Source organism: Bubalus kerabau, chromosome 11 (assembly GCF_029407905.1).
Source record: "Bubalus kerabau isolate K-KA32 ecotype Philippines breed swamp buffalo chromosome 11, PCC_UOA_SB_1v2, whole genome shotgun sequence".
NCBI lineage: Eukaryota > Metazoa > Chordata > Mammalia > Artiodactyla > Bovidae > Bubalus > Bubalus kerabau.
This window is the reverse complement of record NC_073634.1, coordinates 7959242-7986037: the sequence shown is the minus strand read 5'-3', so window position 1 is coordinate 7986037 and position 26796 is coordinate 7959242. Positions and strand designations below refer to the sequence as shown.

Below are 26796 nucleotides of genomic sequence, written 5' to 3'. Positions count from 1 at the left end.
GAACAAAGAAATCAGGTTGCTAGGCAGCTGATGTTGGGGTGGGGAAAGATCCTAGACTATCTGGGTAGGCGCAGCGTAATTATAGGTGCCCTTATAAGTGGAACAGAGAGGCTGAAGAGAGAACCAGAGAGATGGGGGTGTGAAAAAGCCTTTACTGGCTTTGAAGATGGAAGGAGGAGCCATGAGCCAAGAAATGCAGGCAGCCTCTAGAAACTGGGAGGGGTGGGGAACAGATTCTCCACTCAGTTCAGTTCAGTTCAGTTCAGTCGCTCAGTCGTGTCCGAATCTAGGGCATCCAAAACAGAGCACAACTCTGCCACGATCTTGATTCTAGCCAGTTCTGGGCCTCCAAGTTTCTGACCTGTAAGATAATAAATGCACACTCACTAATCAGTGACTATGCATAAAATGAACTTTAGGCACTCATGAATTTCAGAGCTTCCCTAATAGGCCAATGATTTTTCACTCATGATCCTCTTGAGTTTGACTCAATACTCTCTCTCTCTCTCTATCTATCCATATAAAGCCCAGGATAAGCAAAAAGTTCTGTTATTCCTGGAGCAAATCTGGAGTGGAATGACTTGCATTCCACTAATTTTGAACTGATTTCTTACAGCAGCAATAAAATAAATAATAAAAACCAACACAAGCACATGCACAGATTTTGACAAAAGTAAGAGACGAGATTTTTCTCAAATACTGCTCTTAAATACCCCAAAGCCAAGACCACATATGACCATGATTGCCTGGAGGCAGTAAGAGTCTAATGCTCCTAACTTGAGCCTGGTTTGCCCAGGTATTTGGACAAATCCTGTCCTTTGCTTTAGCTTTATTTTCTGGCTTAAATAAGCAATAAGTTTATTGCTTTGTGCCCTGTGGGTATTCCATAACTACGTCTTGACTGTCTGACAGCGTAAGTGTAATTATTTCCTAGACAAGAAACCAGGTGAGGTGAGAAAGCCCAGGTAAGATGAGGGGAAATGCCTAGGGTTGCATAGCAATAGCTGCCTTGGAGTGGTCCTCACCTACAGTCACTGCCCTTCCCAGTAAACAACTTATTCCACTCCAGATTTGCTTCAGGGATAACAAACTTTTTTCTCATCCTGGGCTCTATTTCTATGATGGACTAACTAAGATTGAGATTCAATACTATGTGCTCCCTTGATACCTGGTGAAACCAGGAGGGCTTCACATGATCTAACCACAGTTCAGTTCAGTCAGTCATGTCCGACTCTTTGCGACCCCATGAATTGCAGCACACCAGGCCTCCCTGTCCATCACCATCTCCCGGAGTTCACTCTGATTCACATCCATCGAGTCAGTGATGCCATCCAGCCATCTCATCCTCTGTCGTTCTCCTCCTGCCCCCAATCCCTCCCAGCATCAGAGTCCTTTCCAATGAGTCAACTCTTTGCATGAGGTAGCCAAAGTACTGGAGTTTCAGCTTTAGCATCATTCCTTCCAAAGAAATCCCAGGGCTGATCTCCTTCAGAATGGACTGGTTGGATCTCCTTGCAGTCCAAGGGACCCTCAAGAGTCTTCTCCAACACCACAGTTCAAAAGCATCAATTCTAACCACAAGCCCCCACCTATTCCATCCTCGTGGCTAATGTCTCCTATCCAAACAGCCCTCCTTATCAAGGGACCAGGTGCTGTTCCTGCTCATCCCTGAGTGAGGAGTCTAGTTCCCTGCCAGCCTGTGGAGTTAGTAGAACAAGCCAAGGCCCCCCCGGTAGAGTCACCCTATCCTCTTGCCTGCTTCCCACAGCCCCTGCTGGTTCACTCCACGCCCTGAGAGCCTCTCCCCAGGCTGAGGATAAATGTGACCAATAAGCTGCTGCCCATCACCTCTGCCTAGCCTCGGGAGGACCACACTCTGCATCCCCGTCACTGTAGGGTCAGAGTCCCTCCCTCACCAACAGGGTGAAGAGAAGACACCTCCCATTAGCAGGAGTCCAGGAAGAGCGGCTGAGAGAGAGGCCAGGAGAATTCTCTTTCATGGGAAATGTCCAGTCACCTTTCCTTACCCTCTCCACCGCCTCCCTCACTCTCTTAAGTGACAGGGGATATGGCTCTAATGTGGCACATCAGCAGGAAAGAAGAACAAGTAAACAGAGGCTGGAACAAGAGCCATACTTCAAGAGAAAGAAAACAAAGAAATATTCTGGGGCCTCAGGACCAACGGTGATAGGAAGCTTACTCTAGAAAATACGTGTACTTACTTACTTCATTCACTGGCAGACTCTGTCCCCATCTTCCTCTCATCCTTTGAAGACTGCATCTCTGGGTACCAGAACTCTACCTGTCTGTGTATGAAAACAAAGAGTGACAAACAAGAGAACTAATGATTAGTGTTAATGTCTGTGTTCTAGTTACAGACGCAAGCCTGCCTTGCCCTCCCCCCTCCCCCCGCTCTCCCGACCCCAAGCTAATGGATGAACCTCAATCAATATACTCAGGAAAGACCACAGAATCAATAACGGGGCTAATTTAACAGAATTAAGAAGTGGATTTTTTTTTTTAAACAAGAAAGCAGACACATTTGCAATAACCACAGTCTTAGATGTTGCCTAGCAACAAGATATAAAAATGATATACAATGTCGGCAACTTATTTTCACGTACAAAAACAGCCCCCTGCCTTGGCAAGGCTATAATGTACTTTTCCCCAGCTAGAACTCCGCAGAGACTATTAACACTGCCATTTTCCATAATATACTCTGTTAAACAATCATGTGTTTCTGTTAGTGCGTTAAAACACTGACTCTACTTAATGACTGCTAGTGAAGCGGCAGCTGCAGAAAAGGGAGGAGGTTCTCTGTTTCCATTTTAAGCTCACAGGTTCACTGCCTGGGCAGGAGAACTCAATAGATAGAAAAGGCAATGAATTAAAACACGGACATTCACCTACAAAAGGTGAGAGAACCAGGCAAGACATGGTCTCCTGTGGGGTTTTTAAAGGGAAGACAGATGATGAAATTAACGTGAAGCATTGGTGTTTCATGATGAGTTTTTAAATTTTTTTTCTTTGGAATATGAAGGAAGCTTCTGGAAGGTGGAAAACCTCTGAGGTTCCAAGATCTGACCTTGGAGATGGGCGTGAAGGCAGGGCAGAAAGGGAGAATGACAGCAGGGCTAGTGGAGAAGAAAAGGTGGGCTCTGAGGTGCTGAACTCTTAGCAGCCAGCTGGGACCCTAGCTCCTAACTGTGGCCACTGCTCCGTCAGGTGTGGAGGGGGGCATGTGTGCACCGAGCTGGGGCTTTGCATATACTGTCTCCTTTCATCCTCCTTGTAGGCTTCCCTGGTGGCTCAGACAATAAAGAATCTGCCTGCAATGCGGGAGACCTGGATTCAGTCCCTGGGTGGGCAAGATCCCCTGCAGGAGGTCATGGAGACCCACTCCAGTATTCTTGCCTAGAGAATTCCATGGACAGAGGAGCCTGACGGGCTACAGTCCATGGGGTTGCAAAGAGTCAGACTGAGCTCATCCTGCTTTAATAGAAGCCGAAAATAGGCTCAGTGAGATTAGGTGATCTACCCAGAATCGCTCAGCTAGTAGGTGGTGAGGCTGGAATTCAAAGCAGGATTTGTCTTCAGAGTCACCGGGCACTTCTCTCTTGGTTGGCTGTGGCTGACGTCCCTCTGTGGAGGATGCTCTGGGGTGACTACTACTTGGTCCCAAGTAGCTAAGGAGGAACCTATTTCCTCAAAAGAAGCAAGCAAACAAAAGCCAAACCTTCTCAATAAGCCTCAACTGTATTTATGTGAATATCTGTGAACTTGCACATTTCCACAATTTTTGCAAGTTTCTTCTTTGCTGCTAGGCAGAATCATTAATTCCTCAGTTTAGGGCCATGTACTACATTGCAAGGGGCTTCCCTGGTGGCTTCGCAGTAAAGAATCCACCGGAAATACAGGAGTTGCAGGATATGCAGGTTCGATCCCTGAGTCAGGAAGATCCCCTGGAGGAGGGCATGGCAACCCACTCCAGTATTCTAGCCTGGAGAATCCTATAGACAGAGGAGCCTGGTGGCTCCACAGGGTCTCAAAGAGTCAAATATGACTGAAGCAGCAGCATCCATGTATTACATTACAAACTATTTTCTGCTGAATAGGGCATTTGATTCAGGAGACTTCCAGTAGGTATGGATAGACAGCTACTTGTGGGACAAAGGACACTGCATTTCATGACATGTTTGGGGAATGGGTCTGTCTGACATAAGAGATGTGTGTTCGATCCCTGAGTCAGGAAGATCCCCTGGAGAAGGGAATGGCAACCCACTCCAGTATTCTTGCCTGAAGAATCCTATTGACAGAGGAGCCTGGGGGGCTACAGTTCATGGGGTCGCAAAGAGTTAGACATGATGGAAGCAACTTAGCATGCATGGATGCACACACATGTTGGACCCCAATCTACTAATTTGTTTGCCAACAAAAACAGACTGAGAACAATGCTTGCCAGTTTTTACCTTGGAGTGAGGGTGGATGAGTTGGGGATGGGTATGTTTAGAGGGAATGGGGTTCCTGAGACTAATGAATCTTCCAGCTCCAGGTTCTGGGGTGTTGGAGTCATTCTAAACCAGTTGCTCTGGTGTATGAAGTTCACCTAGATTATCTGCAACAACTCTGAAATGGTCAGGGTCCAAGGAGCTTGAGCCCTTGTGCAGTGTGCGGAATTTGTCATGGCGCGCTGTTCTCCACACTCCCTGGGTCTGGGCGCACTCTCTGAGCACAGATTGAGCATGTGGACTGTCCTTTGCTTCTGTGTCTGTCCTATTCCTGGAGTATGAGCTCCATGAGGGCAGGGGCTGTTACTTTGTTGCATCTTTTGAGCCAGCACTCTGCTTCACATAGAGTAAATAGAAGCCCAAGAAATGTTGATGCAAATAATTAACTAATGAACTGAAACATTAAACTGCTGCAGATGAATTCATAAGATGAGGAGTGATAGAGCTGTCTGCTGAAACAGAGCAACCCTGAAGACCAGACTGATCAGATCCAACAGATACACACTTATTAATATAATGGTCCTCTACGTCATGTGGAGAAGGAAATGGCAGCCCACTCCAGTGTTCTTGCCTGGAGAATCCCAGGGATGGAGGAGCCTGGTGGGCTGCCGTCTATGGGGTCACACAGAGTCGGACACGACTGAAGTGACTTAGCAGTAGCAACAGCAGCAGCTACGTCATGTAATGCAAAATATCATGCTTTAGACTGTGGTTTACTGTAGCCATTCTGCTAATTTTTTCTTGCCTTCTCTGTGCAACATACTCTTTTATTTCATGTTTGTGTTTCCTTTTCTGTCCAAGAACAAGTTTTCATCTGAGACTGATCTTTAGGAGTATTTGCAAGTGAAACTGTTGGGTTTTGAAAGATGTGCTGGTGACTTGTGTTGTCAAGAGACAGATTCATTCTATGTCCCCATGAAAAGGACAGGCAAATATTCCTTCCTGGTGTGTGTGCCTGTGTATGTATCTGTGTGTAGAAGACTCCTGCAGGCATTCAACATGTGTGAGAAATCTTTCCTGCGCTGAGTGATTGCTGTCCTAGAACTCACATTCTTAAAAAGTGGCAGACGTAAACATAATTATGAGATAATGGGATTAAGTGCTGTATTATTAAGCATGTACAAAGTGTTATGGGCCTGAAGAGGACTTAGGGATTTTTCCTGTGAAGAAAGTAATCAACTGCTGTGTTGATTTGGATCAGAAAAATCAGCAATTGATTGCTGGTTTAGATGATGAAGATTACTTCCTTAGGCACCAAATTATGACTTATTAGATTTTTAAAAAGTCTTTTAAAGCTATTACTGCCCATATTCTCTCTGTGTTTTATTTATTGGCTATATGTCTGTCTGAATAGCGTGAATCTGAAGAACTCATCTGATCCCCCTCTGCATCTCCAACCTAGCATAATTGAACCATCATCATCATACCACTCATATAATACACTTCTAGATTTAAAAACTTTTTGTTCAAGTTGAAATTAAATGAATAGAGGTGGATTTTTTTTTTATTATGAAGCCCATGTATAGTCAACATTTATTTTTAAAATTAGCATTGTACCTTTGAGACCAAGCATGGAATTTTGGGGTAGAATCAGAAATACTGTCTCATGGATTCACCAGAATACCAGCTGGGGCACGACTTTCGTTCTCAGTCATCACTACTTACTATTTGCAGTTAATTACATTAAGGAAACTTTTAGTTTGTCTAGGGGAACAGGTGAATAATATGTTCAGACCATGAGAACTGCCTTTTTTTTTGTCTTTGTCCTGCATCCGAAGCATGAACTCTTAAAGGTTTTTACTATTTTAATAAAATCAAAATCTATTAAATTTTTTGAAAATATTCAACCCGTCAAGTGAAATAACTGCTTCCTGGGTTCTAGGTTTGTTTGCAGCTGAAATGATTTTTAGAACGCTTAAGTAGTGAACTTTGAGAGCTGCCTACTCATACATGCATTATTCATTTAAAAAAATAATTTCCATATTATTTTTTTAACTTGGTAATTACATGTTTTAATTATGTAATTACACATTCTAATTATGCCGTTAAATCCGATTACTGTAATTATGTAATTATATAATTGATACATAATACACATTCAGAAACTTGTATAAGCATGTATTTAACAAAGGAAATAGTTCTGAGGGGAGGTAGTTAAGGGAAGAGCCGCAGAAGGATTGACTTACAGAAAATAAAGGAACTTGGCTAATTAATGACTTGAAATAATATAGAGAGCACTGCTTTTATGATCAGGGGAAATGCATAAATCGAAGAACTGGAGCACAGCGGGGTTGCGGAAGATGAGAGGTCCTACAACGAGGTGTTAAGACAGGGGCATAGTTGGTGAAGACTTTTCAACAGAGCAGCGCCTTCGTGCAGTGTTCTGAAGAAAAAAAGCCAAGGTTCTGCGTGCAGCAGCAGGATCTGGCTATATGCGCAGCACAGGAGTGTCCTGCTGGGTCAGTGGCTGCCTTACTTAGGCATCCGATCAACAAGGCCACTGGCTTCATTTTCTTGACCTGAAATATCCACAATCACCAGAGTCTATGACACCGAAGACCAGGTTAATGAAAACATGAGAAAATACCTTTCAGCACATTTAGAAAAAGGTTAAAGGAGAAAGTTAACTTGTAAAATGACAAGAAATAACTGAAGGTAACATACTTGAAGATTTTCTGAAAATTTTCTCGAAAATTATTGGGCTTGTTTTGATGAAAGAGATACTGCTTGGAGCATATAGCAAGAATGGCATGTGTGAAGTCTAAATTGCATAGAATTGGAGAGAAATAGGAAATATTATTTTTGTATTTCTTTACTGAGGTGTAATTGGCATATGATAATCTGCATGTGTTTAGAATGACAACTTCCTAAATTTTCATGTAGACGCATCACCACAATCAGGATAATGAGCATATCCATCACTCCCCAGATTTTTCTCAGGCTGCTTTTCATTCACTCCTCTTACCTGTCTCTGCATGTCCCACCTATCCCCAGGCCACCACTGATCAGCTGTCATTATAGATGAGTTTGTGTTCTATTTATTTGTTCAAAATACCATCAGCTAAGTGTTTCATTTATGAGTCATGTGTTATTCTTTTCCTCCTCCAAACAAAATTTATAGAAATATTACAATTAAAGGCATAGATGCAATTTCTAGTGAATTAGAAAGTATACTGTTTTGCTTATATTTACATCTAAAATTTCTGATAACCTGACTAAAAAGAAATAATAATGTAGTATAAACCTCTTTGGATTTCTAGGGAGTGCTAGTGGTAAGGAACCCACCGCCAATGCAGGTAGACATAAGAGACATGGGTTCAGTTCCTGGGCCGGGAAGATCTCCTGGAGGAGGGCATGGTAACCCACTCCAGTATTCTTGCCTGGGAAATCCCATGGACAGAGGAGCCTGGCAGGCTGCTGTCCATAGGGTTGCACAGAAGTTGGACATGACTGACGTGACTTAGCACACACACACCATAAACCTCTTTACTAGGTAAAAGGAAATATCCCAGGGTCTGAAAAGAGTTTCTTATTTAATATTAATTTTATTGCTGCTACTTCCATTCCTAGATCAGATTTCAAGCTCTTTCAGACAGAGATTTTGACTATGCAGATGCTTACAGGACCTGGTGGGTAACTTAACTGTGCAAACCAGGGAAGGCTCTCCTGACCCATCTTTATTAAAAAGTCGGGTGCTACTCAGCTCCAGGTCACAGACACCTGATGAAGATATCAATTCAGTATTACCAGGCTTTTGTGAGTTTTTTTTTAATAGGAAAGCCAGGTTTTTGTATTTTCATTAGTTTTTTCGTTTGTTTCCATGTTACTCTTTCCATATATCTCATCCTCTCCTCTCCTCTCCTCTCCCCATGGCCGTTAAGTTTATTCTCTATGTCTGTTTCTCCACTGTTGCCCTGTAAGTAAATTCTTCAGTACCATTTTTCTAGATTCCGTATATATGTGTTAGAATACGGTATTAAGTATCATTTCCTTGTGAGTTTGTATTCTTTTTATAGTTTTATATGCATAAAATCATACAGTATGTGTTCTTTCTTATCTGGCTTCATTCACTGTACATAATTGTTTTGAGATTCATCTATCTTTTGGCTTGTATCAATAATTCATTCTCTTTTTATTGTTGAGCAGAATTCCAATGTACAGATTTACTGTATTTGTTTATTCATTGACTTTTAAAGGACATTTGAGTTGTTTCTATTTCTTGGCTGTTACAAATGAATCTGTTATAAACATTTGTGCACATGTTTATAACACACAAAATGTCTTTTAGTAGAATTATGCTTTTTTTTCCCCTCTGGAGTAAATATCCAGGAGTAGAGTGTTTGGATCAACTGGTAGAAGTATATTTGGCATCTTAGGAAACCTCCCCAACTGTCCACCAAAGCACTTACCCTATTTTTCATTCCCAACCACAGTATGTGAGTGTTTCAGCTCCCCCTGATTTAGTGTTTCTAAATCTAAACATTCTAATGTTTGTAATGGTATCTCATGGTTTTAATTTATGTTGCCTTAATGACTAATTATGTTGAGCATCTTCTCAGGCACTTATTACTTATTATTCATCTATATATCTTCTTCTTTTGTTCAGGCACTCAGTCCTTCCAATGAATATTCAGGACTGATTTCCTTTAGGACTGACTGGTTGATCTCCTTGTGGTCCAAGGGACTCTCAAGAGTCTTCTCCAGCACCACAGCTCAAAAGCATCAATTCTTTGGTGCTTAGCTTTCTTCATAGTCCAACTCTCACATCCATACATGACTACTGGAAAAACCATAGCTTTTGCTATATGGGCTTTGTTGGCAAAGAAATGTCTCTGCTTTTTAATATGCTGCCTAGGTTTGTCATAGCTTTTCTTCCAAGGAGCAAGCATCTTTTAATATCTCCTCTGCCAAAGTGTTTAAAACTTTTGCACTTCTCTATTGCATTGATTTTTTTCTTATTATTGATTTTTGAGAGTTTTTATATGCATAAAAGTATTTATATGTATATATACTTTGCAGATATTTTCTGTCAGTACAGGGTCCATCTTTACTTTCTCTTTAACAATGTCTTTTGAAAGATGACATTTTAAAAAATTAATTTGGATGAAGTTCAGTTTATCAGTTTTTTATGTATCATGTTTTAGATGTCATAGTTATAAAACATTTCTCTAATGCAGGGTCATGAGGATTTTTTTCCTATGTTTTATTTGAAAATTTTTGCAATTTTAGGTTTTACATACTTCAAAATAATGGGTAGTTCAGTTTTTGCACATGGATATCCAGTTGTTCCAGCACCAGTTGTTGAAAGTACTATCCTTGTACTTTTACTAAGAATCAGTTGTCCATATATGTCTGTTTCTGGATTCTGTATTTTGTTCCTATCTCTGTCTTTACACCAATATCACACCCTCTTGTTCACTGTAGCTTTATAATGAGATTTCCTATCACATACTGTTAGTTCTCCAACTTTGTTCTTTGTTTTCAAAGCTGTTTTGTTATTTTAACACCTTTGCGTTTCCTTGTGAATATCAGAATCAGCTTGTCAATTTGTACCCCCCAAAAAATTGCCTGCTGGGATGTTTATCGGGATTGTATTGAATCTGCAGATCAGTTTGGAGAGAACTGACATCTTAACAATACTGATTCTTTCAAACTATGATTACAGTATATATCTCCATTTATTTAAATCTGTTTTAATTTCTCTCTGCAGTGTTTTGCAGTTTTAGTGCACAGGACTTGAGTATCTTTTATCAGAATCGTCCCTAGTATTTTGCTATTGTAAAGGGACATTTGTTATTTTATTTCAATTTCAGTTTATTAGTTGCTAGCATATAGGTATAAAATTGATCTTTGTTTAGTGATCTTATATCTTGCAACACTGTGAAACTGACTTGTTGATTTTACTAGGATTTTGTAGATTCCACTGGATTTTCTGCATCCTGACTGATTTTCTTCCTATTCTATCAGTTACTAACAGAGGGATATTGAAATATAGTTATAATTAGAGGTTTGTCCATTTCTTCTTGCCATTGTATCCATTTTTCCTTCATGCATTTGAACCTTTGCTATTAGGTATGGATTCATTTAGATTGTAATGTCCTATTGATGATTGAATTCCTTAAACATTATGATGTAACCACCTTTTCCCTAGGTGCACTGAGATATACTTTGATGTTAATATGACCTCTCTAGCTCTCTTTTGACTAACGTTAGCATGTAATAGGTATTTCTGTCATTTTGTTTTAATCTATTTGTTTTTTATGTTTAAAGTGTGGTATTTTTTATTGATTTTGTTGTGCTGGGTCTTAATTGCAGCATGTGGGATCTAGTTCCTTGTCCAGGGATTGAACGTGGGCCCCCTGCACGGGCAGCACAGAGTCTTAGCCACTGGACCACAAGGGACGTCCCTAAAGTGTGTTTCTTATAAACAGCCTATAATAGGTCATGCCTTTTTATGCAGTCTCACCATTTCTGTCTCTCAGTTGAGATTTGAGAATGTTACACTTAATGTGCTTAGATATGCATAGGATTGAATCTGTTGTCTTGCTATTTTCTCTTCAAACTTTTGTTTGTTTTGCTTCCCTCTTTTTCTGCCTTCTTTATTCTTTCATTATTCCATTTTATCTTATTTGTTGTCTTACTAACTATAACTCTGTCATTTTAATGGTTGCTTTAGGGTTTGTATCTTCAACTTGTCAGTCTACTTCCAAGAGATGTACTGTATTAAGGTTAAGGTTAGACGCTCAGTCGTGCCCGACTCTTTGTGACCCCATGGACTGCAGCCCACCAGGCTCCTCTGTCCATGGGATTTTCCAAGCAAGAATGCTGGAGTGGGTTGCCATTTCCTTCTCCAGGGGATCTTCCCGACCCAGGGATCAAATCCAGGTCTCCTGCACTGCAGGCAGATTTTTACCAACTGAGCTACAAGGGAAGCTACTCATATACTGTATAGGGGCTTCCCAAATGGCGCTAGTGGTAAAGAACCTGCCTGCCAATGCAGGAGATGTAAGAGACGTGGGTTGGGAACATCCCCTGGAAGAGCACATGGCAACCCACTCCAGTATTCTTGCCTAGAGAATGCCAAGGACACAGAACCCAGCGGGCTATGATCCATAGGATGGTAAAGAGTCAGACACAACTGAAGCAACTTAGCAAGCATATACCGTATAAGAACTTTGCAATACGAAGCATTCACTTCCCAGTCACCTTTATGCTATTGTTGTTATGTGGCTTGCTGGTATATTTTATAGATTCCACATGAATTATTACTTTTGTTGAAACAATTATATTTTAAACACATTTAAATAACAAAATGTATTTTCTATCGTGACCTCTGAAGTTAACCATTTCCAGTTCTCTTTAGTCCTTTGTGTGTGTCCGTATTTCCAACTATTGTTTTCCTTCTGCCTTTAGGAGTTCCTTTAACATTTCTTGAAGTGCGAGTCTGCAGATTATGTATTCTTTCAGTTTCAATATGTCTAAAATCTCTTGCTTTTACCTTCGTTTTTCACGGGTATTTTTGCTGGTTATGTGTTACTGAGTTGCTATCTATTTACTTTCCACATATTAAAGATGTTGTGCTACTGTCTTCTCACTTGCATTGTTTCCAACAACAACAAAAATCTGCTGTAATCCGACAGAAATCCGCATTTCATTTTACTCTGGCTGCTTTAATGTTTTCTCTTGATCACTGATTTTGAACAAGTTGATTACACTGTGTCCTCATATAGCTTTGTTTGTGATTCCTGTGTTCATGAGTTTCCTGAATGTGTGAATTTACAATTTTCATCAAATTTGAATTTTTTCTTTCTGTATTTCTTTAAGCATATTTTCTATCCCTTTCATCCCTTTATTCTTTAGGGACTCCAATTTCGTGTACATTAAGACATCTGTGAAGTGATCCTATAGTTTATTGATACTATTTTTACTTTTTTTTTTTTTAAACCACTGTTTTGGTCTGTGTTTCATTTCTGTGTAGTTTGATTTGGGTCTTCTGTATATATTCTGTGTCTCTACTTTGGGGACATATAGATTACAATTATACTACTATTTCATATCTTTAGCTGCTAATTTTAATACCTGTCAGCTCTGCATTGCTTTTGGTGTCTGTTCTCCCCATTGTGGGTTGCACTGTCTTGCTTCCTTGTAGATCTAGTAGTCTTTAGTTGGATATTAGACAGTGAGAAGTCTGCTTGTTTGTATTTCTATGCATCTTCTTGAGCTTTTGTTCTAGGGTGCAGTCAAGTTACTTGGAAACAACTTGATCATTTGGGGTCTAGTTTTGCAACTTTAAAGATGCGACCAGAGCAGCGTTTAGTCTATGGCTGACTGTTCCCCAGAGCTGAGACAAGATTCCTTTGCACGCGATATCCAATGCTCTATTCATGATGAGGTTTTCCACTCTAGCTAGTGAGAACAGTGACTGTTTCTGGCTTTATGTGAGCCCCTGGTGTTTTCTTTCTGCTCATTTTGGATGACTTTTTCTCCAGCCTCAAGTTGTTTCCTCACTCTTGTGTTACTCAGGACTCTGAGTACTCAAGGGGACCTTCCTCAGGTCTCAGGGTTCTCTGTATATAACAGTCTCCTCCCTGGCACCCTGTCCTACAATCTCTAGTCGACTAGTCTTCCCAGAGTCTCAGCTCAGGATGGTCACTGGGCTCTAACTGGACCAGTGATAACTCTAATTATCCTCTCAATTCCACAGTCTGGAAACTCTCAGTACAGGAACCTGGCATAATGTATAACGTTACCTTACTTCTTTTCCATCTCCTAAGAATCAGTGTTATTGGTTGTCTAATGTCAGGAGTCTTAAAAATCTTTGTTTTATGTGTTTGTCCCAGTTGGGAAACTTTTTGAAATAAAAAAAGTTTTCATAAAAGGAAAAAAAAATTCATGACACCATATTTAACTGTAGCCTTGTACCAACTCAGGGATCAAAGACCTGGGTTCGATCCCTGGGTTGGGAAGGTCCCCCGGAGAAGGGATTGGCTACCCACTCCAGTATTCTGGCCTAGAGAATTCCACAGTCCATGGAGTCGCAAAAAATCAGACACAACTGAGCAACTTTCACTTTCACTTTGCATCAAATAATGAGATTGTGCGCATGATGGTTTATATATGTCAGTTGCAGTGGGTACTGTAGTAGAATGTTAAGTATAGCACAGTGGGGAAATTGCTGGTATTTTCCCAACATTGAAACTCATCAAATTTTGGCAGGTTTACTTAGATCATAAACTATGAAGAACTTCTATACTGAGATTTTCAGGTTTTAAAATCCTGATTTTCTAAGCAGATTTTGACTGTTGTTCGGAGTCTAAGATTAATACGATGATTTGGTGCTAAGAGGCCTTTGAGCTTCTTTAATTTCAAAAAGTGAATGTGTTAGTTGCAGTCTTGTCCAACTCTTTGTGAACCCATGAGCCCTCCAGGCTCCTCTGTCCATGGAATTTTCCAGGCAAGAATACTGGAGTAGATTTCCCTTCTGGGTCTTCCGTATTGCTGGCAGATTCTTAACCAACTAAACCACAACAGAAGCCCTTTAACTTTAGTCTTCATGCATTGGAGAAGGAAATGGCAACCCACTCCAGTATTCTTACCTGGAGAATCCCAGGGACAGAGGAGCCTAGTGGACTACCGCCTATGGGGTCGCACAGAGTCGGACACGACTGAAGTGACTTAGCAGCTTAGCAGCATAGATATTGAACTATCTCCTAACCTACCCATTTCACTTTTCCTTTATCCAATATTTCACAAATATTGCTTCTAGATTAATTTTTCAAAGATATATTTCTTGATTTTGTACATCCTCAAAAGTCTAGCTCATGAGAGGAGGAAAAATGTAAACAAATTAATGCAATGCCATGAGGTACCTGCCAAATAAAGTACAAAGTCTTATGGAGACATAGAGGAAGATAGTGTTTCAACCACCTGGAGGGCAGAAGAATAATTTACTAGATGGACAGGAGAAGAGAGGTGTCAAAAGCAAAAGAAAGAGCATTATCAAGTTAGTATAGCGTAAGGAGTACATGTTGTTGGAAAAGGAGGTTGGGTAAAGGTAATAAGAGCTCAGAAGCTAAGCCATGATGCTTGCCAATGGCAGAGGGTTATAGTTTTCCTGTGACCATCTGCCTTTATGCCTTTTATCACAAAAGCCCCTTTGGGTTAGTATTTTAGCACTACCAAAATATCTCAATGTAGACAATGAATTATATAGTCAGAGAGTGCCATCATCAGGCTTGTATTTTTGAATGATTACTCTGGTTCCACTGATGAAGTAATAAACAGCGTAAAATTTGCCCTTTTGCCATAAATAACTAGAACACTGCACAAAATACATGAAGTAACTATTTTTAGACATTGGAACACAGTCAGTACAGACTTGTGATTCTATAAGAAGGAAAAATAAATTAGGTGACTACTGAAACCACTTCAAATTTATACTCAGAAGTGCTCTCCAGACTGCAGTACAGAGAGGTAGCTTCAAGCAGAATCTAGAAGTCTTGCCAAGTTGAGAGGAGAGAACAACGTTTGGAGAGGCCCAGGGAACAGGAATTTGCAAGGCAGAATACAAAAGTAGAGGCATTAAAAGAAAGAGTTTCAGAAATCTGCATAGGAAATCCCTTGAGTCTTTGACTGAATACTAATCCTTGCATACATAATGTGAAACTCCACAGGCCATGCAAATAAAGATTTCCATGGAGCTATAAACTGAACAATTCCCAGAGCTCATATAAGGCAGAGGTGTATTTGAATTCTCACAAACCATAATGGAGAAATCTCTTTAAAAGAAAAATCAAAAGACCACCATTAAGTGGAGACACCAGAAGAGTCATACCTTAGTAATAAGGATAAAATATCCCCAGAGTAAAGGTTACTTTGGACACATGCTAAAAACTTAAAAATTAATCCTTGGAAGGATACACCTTATTCACTAGTAACAAATCTCACCAATCTTTGAAGAAAAAAAGGTTAAAACAGTTATCAGTGTAACATTTATGATGTTAAGTATTGATTCCAATTGTTTAGACATAAAAAGAAGCAAAATGTGACCTTTAAAAATGAAAAATTGGTCAATAGAAACATCCCTAGAAATGAAAATACTGTGGAATTATCAGACAAAGGCTTTCCAACAGCTAATGTAAATGATCTTGAAGATTTAAAGGAAAAGACTAACACAATAAAGAAAGAAATCAATGATATAAAAGTTGATGATGATATAAAAAGTTGGTGATATAACACAATAAGGAAACACATCGATGACATAAACATGGAACTTCTGGAGCTGAAAGTATACTATTTGGATTTTAAAACTCACCAAATAGACTTACCATTAATTTGATGCTTCAGAAAATAAAAATCAATGAAACTGAATATATCACATGGAAACTATCCAAAATAAGCCATAAGGATTACAAAAGAAAAGAGCAGAGACGCAGTGGCCTGTGTCACAGTATCTAGGTGGCTATTGTAGGTTTACCGGGCAAGTCCAGAAGGAGAGAAGAGAGAAAGATGAAGGAAAAAATGCCTTAAAGTAATAATGGCTTACAGTCTTCTATGTTTGATGTAAACTATAAACCTGCAGATGCAGAAAGTTCAACAAATCCTGAGTAGGATGAATCCAAAGAACATAACAATCGAAGTAGATCGTATCAAAATGCTAAAAATGAGTAACAGAAAAGTCTTAAACAGACAGAGAGGGATAAGGAACACTATATGCTGCTGCTGCTAAGTCGCTTCAGTGGTGTCCGACTCTGTGCAACCCCATAGAGGGCAGCCCACCAGGCTCCCCCGTCCCTGGGATTCTCCAGGCAAGAACACTGGAGTGGGTTGCCATTTCCTTCTCCAATGCATGAAAGTGAAAAGTGAAAGTGAAGTCGCTCAGTCGTGTCCGACTCTTAGCGACCCCATGGACTGCAGCCCACCAGGCTCCTCTGTCCATGGGATTTCCCAGGCAAGAGTACTGGAGTGGGTTACCGTTGCCTTCTCCAAAGGAACACTATATACAGGGGAACAAATAATAAAAACATAACTACAGTCTTACTGTCAGAAATAATACTAACAACAACACAATGGAATAACATTTTCAAAGTGGGTTGAAAGAAAAATAAATCAACCTAGAAATAAATATCCAACGAAAATATCTTTCAAAAATGCAGGAAAGTAGAATTTTTCAAAGAAACAAAAGGTGAGACATTGCCAACATATTGGACTAAAAAAATGTTAAAGACATGTCTTCCGGCTTAAGAAAAAATAGCAGCAGAGGGAAACTCGAAGCTACACAAAAGAGTGAAGAGCTCCAGGAATGTTAAATATATTATTCAGTATAAAATATTTTTCCTAATTTAATACTAGGTTAACAATAACTGGTAATCTAAAACCAAAGATAGAAATTTATTCAAGTGTTTATGTAAAAGTAGAATGAATGGCAACAATTAACAAAGGACTGAACAGGGAAATATACCATATTTCCTACTACTAAGGGTACTACTATAAAGTTCTTACATTGGAAATAGAGTGATATATTACTTTACGACAGGCCATAATAAAAATACACATCATAAACTGAAAAGCAACAATTTAAAAGTAAACAGAAATATCACAAATAAGTGAATGAGGGGGAAAAATACAAGAAAGATTCCATTAATACAAAGTGAAAGTGAAAGTCGCTCAGTCGTGTCCGACTCTTTGTTACCCCATGGACTATACAGTCCGTGGAATTCTCCAGGCCAGAATACTGGAGTGGATAACCTATCCCTTCTCCAGGGGAACTTCCCAACCCAGGGATTGAACCCAGGTCTCCCGCATTGCAGGCAGATTCTTTACCAGCTAAGCCACAATTAATACAAAAGAAGGAAGGACAAGAGAAGCAAAGAAACCAAGAACAGACAGGGCACATAGAAAGCAGCTACCAAGATAAACTTAAAAGTCCAAGATAATGTACATGTAACATTCAGTTCAGTTCAGTTCAGTCGCTCAGTCGTGTCCGACTCTTTGTGATCCCATGAATTGCAGCACGCCAGGCCTCCCTGTCCATCACCAACTCCCAGAGTTCACTCAAACTCATGTCCATCAAGTCAGTGATGCCATCCAGCCATCTCGTCCTCTGTTGTCCCCTTCTCCTCCTGCCCCCAATTCCTCCCAGCATCAGAGTCTTTTCCAATGAGTCAAGTCTTTGCATCATGTGGCCAAAGTATTGGAGTTTCAGCTTTAGCATCTGTCCTTCCAAAGAACAGCCAGGACTGATCTCCTTTAGAATGGACTGGTAGGATCTCCTTGAGTCCAAGGGACTCTCAAGAGTCTTCTCCAACACCACAGTTCAAAAGCATCAATTCTTAGGTGCTCAGCTTTCTTCACAGTCCAACTCTCACATCCATACATACTACTGGAAAAACCATAGCCTTGACTAGATGGACCTTTGTTGGCAAAGTAATGTCTCTGCTTTTGAATATGCTATCTAGGTTGGTCATAACTTTCTTTCCAAGGAATAAGCGTCTTTTAATTTCGTGGCTGCAGTCACCATCTGCAGTGATTTTGGAGCCCCAAAAAATAAAGTATGCCACTGTTTCCCCATCTAATTCCCATGAAGTGTTGGGACCAGATGCCATGATCTTCGTTTTCTGAATGTTGAGCTTGAAGCCAACTTTTTCACTCTCCTCTTTCATGTTCATCAAGAGGCTTTTTAGTTCCTCTTCACTTTCTGCCATAAGGGTGGTGTCATCTGCATATCTGAGGTTATTGATATTTCTCCTGGCAATCTTGATTCCAGCTTGTGCTTCTTCCAGCCCAGCATTTCTCATGATGTACTCTGCATATAAGTTAAATAAGCAGGGTAACAATATACAGCCTTGACCAGCCTGCTGTTCCATGTCCAGTTCTAACTGTTGCTTCCTGACCTGCATATACCTGCAAGAGGCAGGTCAAGTGCTCTGGTATTCCCATCTCTTTCAGAATTTTCCACAATTTATTGTGATCCACACAGTCAAAGGCTTTGGCATAGTCAATAAAGCAGAAATAGATGTTTTTTAGGAACTTTCTTGCTTTTTCCATGATCCAGCGAATATTGGCAATTTGATCTCTCATTCCTCTGCCTTTTCTAAAACCAGCTTGAACATCTGGAAGTTCACGGTTCACGTATTGCTGAAGCCTGGCTTGGAGAATTTTGAGCATTACTTTACTAGCATGTAAGATGAGTGCAATTATGCGGTAGTTTGAGCATTCTTTGGCATTGCCTGTCTTTGGGATTGGAATGAAAACTGACCTTTTCCAGTCCCGTGGCCACTGGTGCAATATAAAAACAGAGATAGGCAGAGTGAAAGGATGAAAAATATACTCAAATATTAATCTAGGGAAAGACTGAGGGTCTATATTAATATCAGTCAAAGTAGTATTCAGAACAAATAATATTGCCAGGAATGTAGTGAAGTGTTTTAAAATGATAAAGTTTGCATAATAAGTTATCAAAGGTGCATAATAACCTCAAATATGTATATATTTTATAAAAGAGCTTAGCTTGTATGATGTGAAAACTGGTAGAATTGCCTTGAGAAATTGACAAATTCACAATTTTAGTTGTAAATTGCAAAACTTTTTTCTCGTTATTTGATAGAACAAGTAGACAGAAAGTTACTGGCATTATGTTGTTGTTTAGTCACTCAGTTGTTTCCAACCTTTTTGCAACTCCATGGGCTGTAACCCACCAGGCTCCTCTGTCCATGGAATTCTCCAGGCAAGAATACTGGAGTGGGTTCCATTTCCTTTTCCAGGGGATCTTCCTGACCCAGAGATCGAACCCATGTCTCCTGCATTGCAGGCAGATTCTTAAACACTGAGCCAACCATGTCATTAAAAGCTTGGAATGTCCAGCCCTACGTCCTGGCCACCAGGGAGGGTCCTGAGGTTAAAAGGTGCATTAATCACCAATGACCAATGATTTAATCAATCGTGCCTACAAAATGAAGCCTCTAGAAAACCCCAGAGGGATGGGGTTCAGGGATCTTCCAGGTGGGTGAACGAGAACTTGTCCATGTGCTGGGAGGGTGGCTCACCCCAAACCCCTCCTCAGGATCTTCTGGACCTCACCCTATGCACCTGTTCATCTGGCTGTTCATTTGTGTCCATTCATTCGTGGCTCTTGATTTATGGACCTGTGTTTCCGTTTATCTTGGGTAAATACCTAGGGAATCTCTGGGTTGTCTGTTTATCAGCCCTGGCACTGTTGACATTTGGGGCCAGAGGACTCTTTGTTCTCAGGGCCCATTGCATCATAGGGTATTCAGCAGCGCCCCCTGCAGGCCAGTAGCACCCCCTCAGTTGTGACAACCAAAAAATGCCTGCAGACCTTGTTCGGGGTTGAAAACTACTATAGAATTTGGCAGCGACTTAGTGGAGGTTGATAATTAAAATTCTAAAAGCAAACAGTGCTCCCTAAAGGAAACATTTTATCCTCAGATGAGTATTTCTTAGAGTTCCTTTACCAGGGAGAAGCAGATCTTTGGTGTCTCGTTCATTCACAGAAGATTCTATTTAGTGTATTTTATTCAAAAATTCCAAAGCGTTAGGCCCATTGTGTCTAGATGGTGAAGAGAAGATGGTAATACGTTTATTAATAGGTTTTTAGAGGTTTTGTTTTGCAACTGTTGGACACCATGGTTACCATGTTTACCTGGTTCTTAGTCAATTTCAACCAGCTCTGGTGACATTTCCTTTATGTATTGGCTTTCACACAGTTCAAGACTCTGATGTTGCTGTCACATTTCTTCTCTTTTCCATGCTGTGTACACAGTTTTGGACAAGAAACATTAGCTTGCAGTATTTTTCAAAGCAGGTTGAAAATGCTTGAGTAGTCATTTTGTTGGAGGAATTTATCACAGGCGAGAGAGTTTTGCATGGGAAAGTATGTATTTTCTGATGAGCAATCGCTTTGCATTTATTTTTGCAGGAGCTGCCCCCAAGAATCTAATTTTAGGTATCATCACCAGGGTCCATGTGTGTGTAATTTTGACGGGCTCTACATTCCTTTCATTGTTGAAATTAGTTGAATGATTCTGTAATTGGCTTTAAAATGCAAAGGAGATCCTCTTGTAGCTGTATTTTAATTTGCCGAGCTTGGGCTTCTGCCACTGATGTTTATTTTTCCTGACAAGACTGTAAAACGTGTGGGCAGGACCCAGCGCTGCAACTTTCCCATTGAGGCAGCCGGAGTCCTTGGGCAGTTTCCTCTCTGGCTTCTCCCCCAGGACCCATTCTTGGTGCTGATTTGCAGGATTTCCAAAATGAGTCTTTCCTGATTCCAGAGGCAAGAACAATGCAGCTGCCACCCACTGCTTGTTAATTCCAGCTGGTATCAGAGAGGCCTGATGAAGTTCCAAGAGAGGGCAACCAGATTGTCATTCTGGACACACTTTCCAGGGTTTCTAGAGTCTCTAGAAAACAAAGCAATATTTATTGCTTGAAAGTGGAAGTGTTAGTCGCTCAGTCCTGTCTGAATCTTTGTGGCCCTATGGACTGTAGCCCGCCAGGCTCCTCTGTCCATGGGATTTTCCAGGTAAGAATACTGGAGTGCGTTGCCATTTCCTCCTCCAGGGGATCTTCCTGACCCAGGGATGGAACCTGGGTCTCCCGCAGATTCTTTACCATCTCAGCCACTGGGAAAGCCCCTCATCAACAATTTCTTTGAACATGTTTATTATTTATTTGTTTATTTGGCTTGCCAGGTCTTAGTTGCAGCACGCAGGATCTTTGATCTTCATTGCAGCATGTGGCATCTAGTTCCCTGACCAGGGATCGAAACCAGGCCCCCTGTATAGGGAACACAGAGTCTTAGCCAGTGAACCACCAGGGAAGTCCCAGCAATTTCTTACTAAAACTCTGAGTGTTTTAGTAAGAAATAAAATATTAAGCTTTATACAAAGCATTTCACAAGTGATAACTAATTGTTTTATAAGAGTTGTTTTGTATGTTTTCTATCATACCAGGTCTGGGAGGCATCTTACAGATAACAGAGTCTTACAGAACAGACGCAGAGGATGTCTAGCCCCAGGTCACAGAGCAGATTCAGAACCCAGCAAATGCAAAGCCAATCCTCTGAGTAATATTCAGGATTTTTTTTTTTCCTGCTCTACCAAAACCATCTCCATCCAAATTTGAAACCTAGACAAATGGTCTTGAATCAGAAATATTTCAGACCAGCAGCCCCTGATCAGAGCTCTCCAGGGTACCCAGTCCTATGGAAATGATAATGAGTTTGGTCAAGTGATGTGATTCTGAAATATAAACATGTGACTTGTCTGGGGAGAAAGGTGGGCAGGAACTGGTCCAGGGAAGCATACTTCCTCGAAGTCCTTAAGCAAAGAGCCAAACCATGAGGCTTTCTTACAAAGCAAAACAAACCACTTTGCACGGCCTGAGTGTGAAATGAAGGGGTTGCAGGTATCCAGAGAAGGAAGCTTCCTGAGAATACCGAGAAGGTCGTTTTTGCTCATTTTCCACCCTCTGTGCTTTAGCCTGGCACTCGCTGGTCTCTGATTTAAAGAGTTGAGTTTGTAGGCAGTTTGCTAATTATGACCCAATGAGGCACTTCTGGCTCCAGTCAGAGTGTGTGGGTGTAAGCCAGCCGCCACCACGGCCTCCCATGGCCATCTGTGATTTAGAGCAAAATCTTTGAGAGAAGTATAACGGCCTGAATTACTGCTCTTTTATATGTTTTTAAATGAGAATGTAAAGGCCAAGGGCATTTTTTCCCATTTAATACCATTAAATCCATCATTAAATCTCTCGCTGAACACTGGCTGATTTTAATGATGCCCTCAAGGGCCGATCCTGGTGCTTGGCTGTGTTAATATTGTTGTCTATATAGATACAATAAATAATGCTTAGCTAAGATGGTATGAGATGCATTGCTGTGTGTATCAATAAAAATAGTCGTGCTAATGAGACCAAGTGTCAGGAACAGATGGTATGGTGGGAATCCAGCCACTGGAGCTAAAAGTACCAGAAAGGACAGAGTTCCACCGACACGTTAAATCTATCACGAAAGCCAGCCTGAATCCTGTAAATATTTTACAGCAAGTTGGCATAAAAGGATTAATTTGGAGTTAGCATTTATATTTTTATTATCTTGCTTTATAGCACTGTGGCATAAAAACCACAGATGCTTTCCAGTATCTGTTCTGTTTGCCGGCTCCAGCACCCCCAATTTCTAGGCAGCATCAGAGACTTACCTGCCTGATTCTTGATCACAGGGCAGAGGTACACTCATGTTTTTATCCCAGAGGACCAAGAAACAGGGTGTGAGGAAGCTTAAAATTTTTTTTAAAACATTTGTGATTTTGAAGATGAAACCTTTTTTAATCTGACTCTCCAATACTATATCCTTCACTTTATGAGTATTATTATTATATGATATATTGTTTTTATCCTTAATGATAATTTCAATGGATAAAGAAGATGTAGCACATATATACAATGAACTATTACTTGACTCTTTGCAACCCTATTGACTATAGCCCTCCAGGCTCCTCTGTCCATAGGATTCTCCAGGCAAGAATACTGGAGTGGGTTGCCATTCCCTTCTCCAAGGGATCATCCCAACCCAGGGATTGAGCCCAGGTCTCCCGCATTGCAGGCAGATTCTTTACCATCTGAGCCATGTTTGCTGCTATAGACAAGAATGAAATGATTCCATTTACATCATAATGGATGGACCTAGAGATTATCACACTAAGTGAAATAAGTCAGAGAAAGACAAAGATCATACGATATTGCTTATATCTAGAATCTAAAAAACTGCCACAAATGAACTTATTTACAAAACACAAATAGACTCACATAGAAAACAAACTTATGGTTACCTGCCGGGGACCAGCCCCGGCTGATCCAGGGTATTCGAAGGAGAGACGGCTAGGCGAGGGTCAGGGAATAACTGCTTAATTACACTTTAATTAAATATACAAAGAGTAATAGAATAAGGATAGCTCAGTGAGGAAATTCAGTGGAGAAAAGCGGCTGAAATAAGGATAGCTCAGTAGGAAAATTCAGTGGAGAAAAGAAGCTGAGTGGCTTGGTTTACGCGGAAAATCAATATAACCCGTGACACCAGGTTAGCTCTGACCACGGAGGCCGCAGGCGCCCTCTCGAATAGCGGAAGGTGCCCCACCTTAGACACCTTCTCGAGTGGGTCTTAGAAGCCCAGGCAAATAAATGGTCGCAGAGGACATCCACGCTCCAGATGGACGCTCAGCCGGAAGTTAAAGGGAAGAATGACATGGGGAGACCAAGTTTCAGTGAACAAGGCCCGCACTTTATTTTCCAAAGTAGTTTTTATACCTTAAGGTATGCATAGAGGATAATGGGGGAAGGGGTAGAGTCATGCAGCAAGCCAGGCTTTCTTCCTGCAAACTTATCATATGCAAAAGTTCAGGTGATTGACATCATCTTCTGGCCCGGAGGCCTGTTAACATTTTAAGAAACTTATCTTTCTCTAAAGGTGATTATTCCAAAGTCAGGCGCCAGCCTTCCAAAAAGCATTGGACAAAGCGGCATTTTACATTTCTATACACCCATTATATCAATCAATACACTGCCAAGGACACAGTAGGTAAGGAGTATGGAGACTTAGCAGCAAACATTGGCCCAACAAGTGAAAAACCCTTCACCAATACATTTTCTAATCAATCTTTTAACTACTCAAAGGAATCTGTGTTTAGGCAGTTTAGAACATCTCCTGCCTCTCACAGTTGGGAGGCTCTGAACAATCACATGTGGCCGGAAAAACCCATTCAGGCAGGCTAGAGGATTTCCAAAGGAGTTTGTAGGTTGAAACACTGTCACATCCAGGAATTATTAACTGGAGCTGTGAGCTAACTCTTTTTTCAGAGAGAGGTAGTGGGGGACAGCCCCCCGTAAAGTCAGAGGTGTAGGTGACAGCACAAAGCAGAAAGTAGGCAGACTCTGGTTTTGGGGGTAGATGCTCGAGAATTTCCAGGGGGACTCCTGAGGCTCGATCCCGCCTTTGCGTATGCCGAGCCTCCTTCCTCATGACCTTTGTCATGGGCGGAGTGCCTCACGCTGGCTCCCGGCAGTGATAGAATTCCAGTTGAGCTATTCCAGATCCTCACTCAATATGCAATATGCCGGCTCCCAGCAGTTACCAAAGGGGAAAGGCAGAGGAAGGATAAATTAGGAGTTTGGGACTAATAGATGCATACAGCTGCTGCTGCTGCTGCTGCTGCTGCTGCTGCGTCGCTTCAGTCGTGTCCGACTCTGTGCAACCCCATAGACGGCAGCCCACCAGGCTCCCCCGTCCCTGGGATTCTCCAGGCAAGAACACTGCAGTGGGTTGCCATTTCCTTCTCCAATGCATGAAAGTGAAAAGTGACAGTGAAGTCGCTCAGTCATGTCCGACTCTTAGCGACCCCATGGACTGCAGCCCACCAGGCTCCTCCATCCATGGGATTTCCCAGGCAAGAGTACTGGAGTGGGGTGCCATTGCCTTCTCCGAACAGATGCATACTACTATATATAAAATAGATAACCAACAAGAACCTACCGGATCGCACAAGGCACTATATTCAATATCTTATAATAACCTATATTGGTTTTTGTTCAGTTTCTCAGTTGTGTCCAATTCTTTGTGACTCTTGACCTATGATGGAAAAGAATCTAAAAAAAAAATATATATATATATACATACACACACACACATATATGTACAATTGAATCACTTTGCTCTACACCTGAAACTAACAACATTGTAAATCAACCATATTTCAATTAAAAAAATTTTAATTGAAGAAAAGAAAGCATCTACCCTGAAAACAACACAGAATTTCATTGGCCACAGCTGAGATTTAAGGACACAAGAAGCTCGTGTGCTGATGGTAGCTTTAGTGCTCCTGTCTTATCTGAGCCTCTCTTCAGCCCCTTGAGTCAAATATGGTCATCAATCCCATTTACAGATGAGGAAACTGGACCTCAGAGGCTCCACAGGACACAGAGCACATGCAGCGGAGCTAAGATTCAGACCCACCCGGGGTCACATTACAAAGCCCAGGCTCTTCCCCTCCAATGGTTCTTATGCAAAACATATCAGGCATTGTACTGGCTGAGAGTTACATGTCACTCAAAGAAATTCAATTGAGATTCAAATGCAGGAACTTGGTTAATATCCATGGGATGGAGCAAAAAGACTATAACTTCTTAAAGAACTGAAATGTTTGCACTGACTCCAACTCTAAGAATTTCTTGAATAATATGGAAATAGTTGGAAGTTTTCTGAAAAGTTCTAAACACAGGGAGGGAGGAGGGAGGAGGGTTCAGGATGGGGAACACATGTATACCTGTGGCGGATTCATTTTGATATATGGCAAAACTAATACAATTATGTAAAGTTTAAAAATAAAATAAAATTTAAAAAAAAAAAGAATAAGATACAGCAGATGAACCTTTCATCTGCAATATGTTTAGGAACTTTTAGCTTAACTGTCTCCCAGAAACCTGAAGTGAGAGGAGATGTCCCCTTTTACTGCCCTTAGAGAATATATAAGATTCCATTATAAAGAGAGGAAAGGAATAAGACAACAGTAAAGTTTTATTCTTTCTAAGCTAGTCTGTCATCTATTTTTAGCAGTTGTAACCTTTCCAGGTAATTGTTGGAGATTTGGATATAATTTTCGAACTAGCATTATCCTTTTACAGGCAGATAGAATCTACCTCTGTGCTATTATTTTAGATTTAGAAATGTTTAATATGAGTGGGCACTAAGGTAGTGACATATAATTTCTTTTTTTTTTTTTTTTTTTTTTGGATGCACTGGATCTTAGTTGCAATGCATGGGCTTCTCTTCTTGTGGTGCGCAAGCTCTGGAGCACACAGGCTCAGTAACTGTGGCGAGAGGGCTCTCTAGTTGCCCCCGGGCATGTGGGATCTTAGTTCCCAGATCAGACATCAAACCCACACCCCTGCATTGAAAAGTGGATTCTTTACCACTGGACTGTCGGGGAAGTCCCAGTGATACATAATTTCATAAGTCATAGAGTCTTACTGTAATCCTCTACCCTCTGTTTTTCTCTCTTCCTGTTATACAGATCCACATAGATTAGGGCTTGGGGTGGCTTAGCGAGCCTTCGGCTGTGTGTGTCTGTTAGTTGCTCGGTCGAGTCTGACTCTTTCAGACCCCATGTAGCCCGCCAGGCTCCTCTGTCCATGCGCTTCTCCAGTCAAGAATACTGGAGCCGTTCCCTTCTCCAGGGGATCTTCCCGACCCAGGGGTCAAACCCAGGTCTCCTGCATT

At 41.0% G+C, this 26796-nt stretch overlaps 1 protein-coding gene and 1 long non-coding RNA gene across 2 annotated transcripts in view; one reads left to right on the top strand and one right to left on the bottom strand.

The window, feature by feature from the left end:
• The window catches only part of AFF3 (ALF transcription elongation factor 3), a 582468-nt gene that overhangs the window by 291651 nt on the left and 264021 nt on the right, over nucleotides 1–26796 (top strand). The window lies entirely within an intron of this gene.
• LOC129622788 (uncharacterized) lies at nucleotides 135–2728 on the bottom strand. The gene is made up of 3 exons (XR_008700135.1): nucleotides 2625–2728; nucleotides 2227–2306; nucleotides 135–361 (listed from the first exon to the last, which is right to left on the bottom strand). It is a non-coding gene; the product is annotated as an uncharacterized LOC129622788 (long non-coding RNA).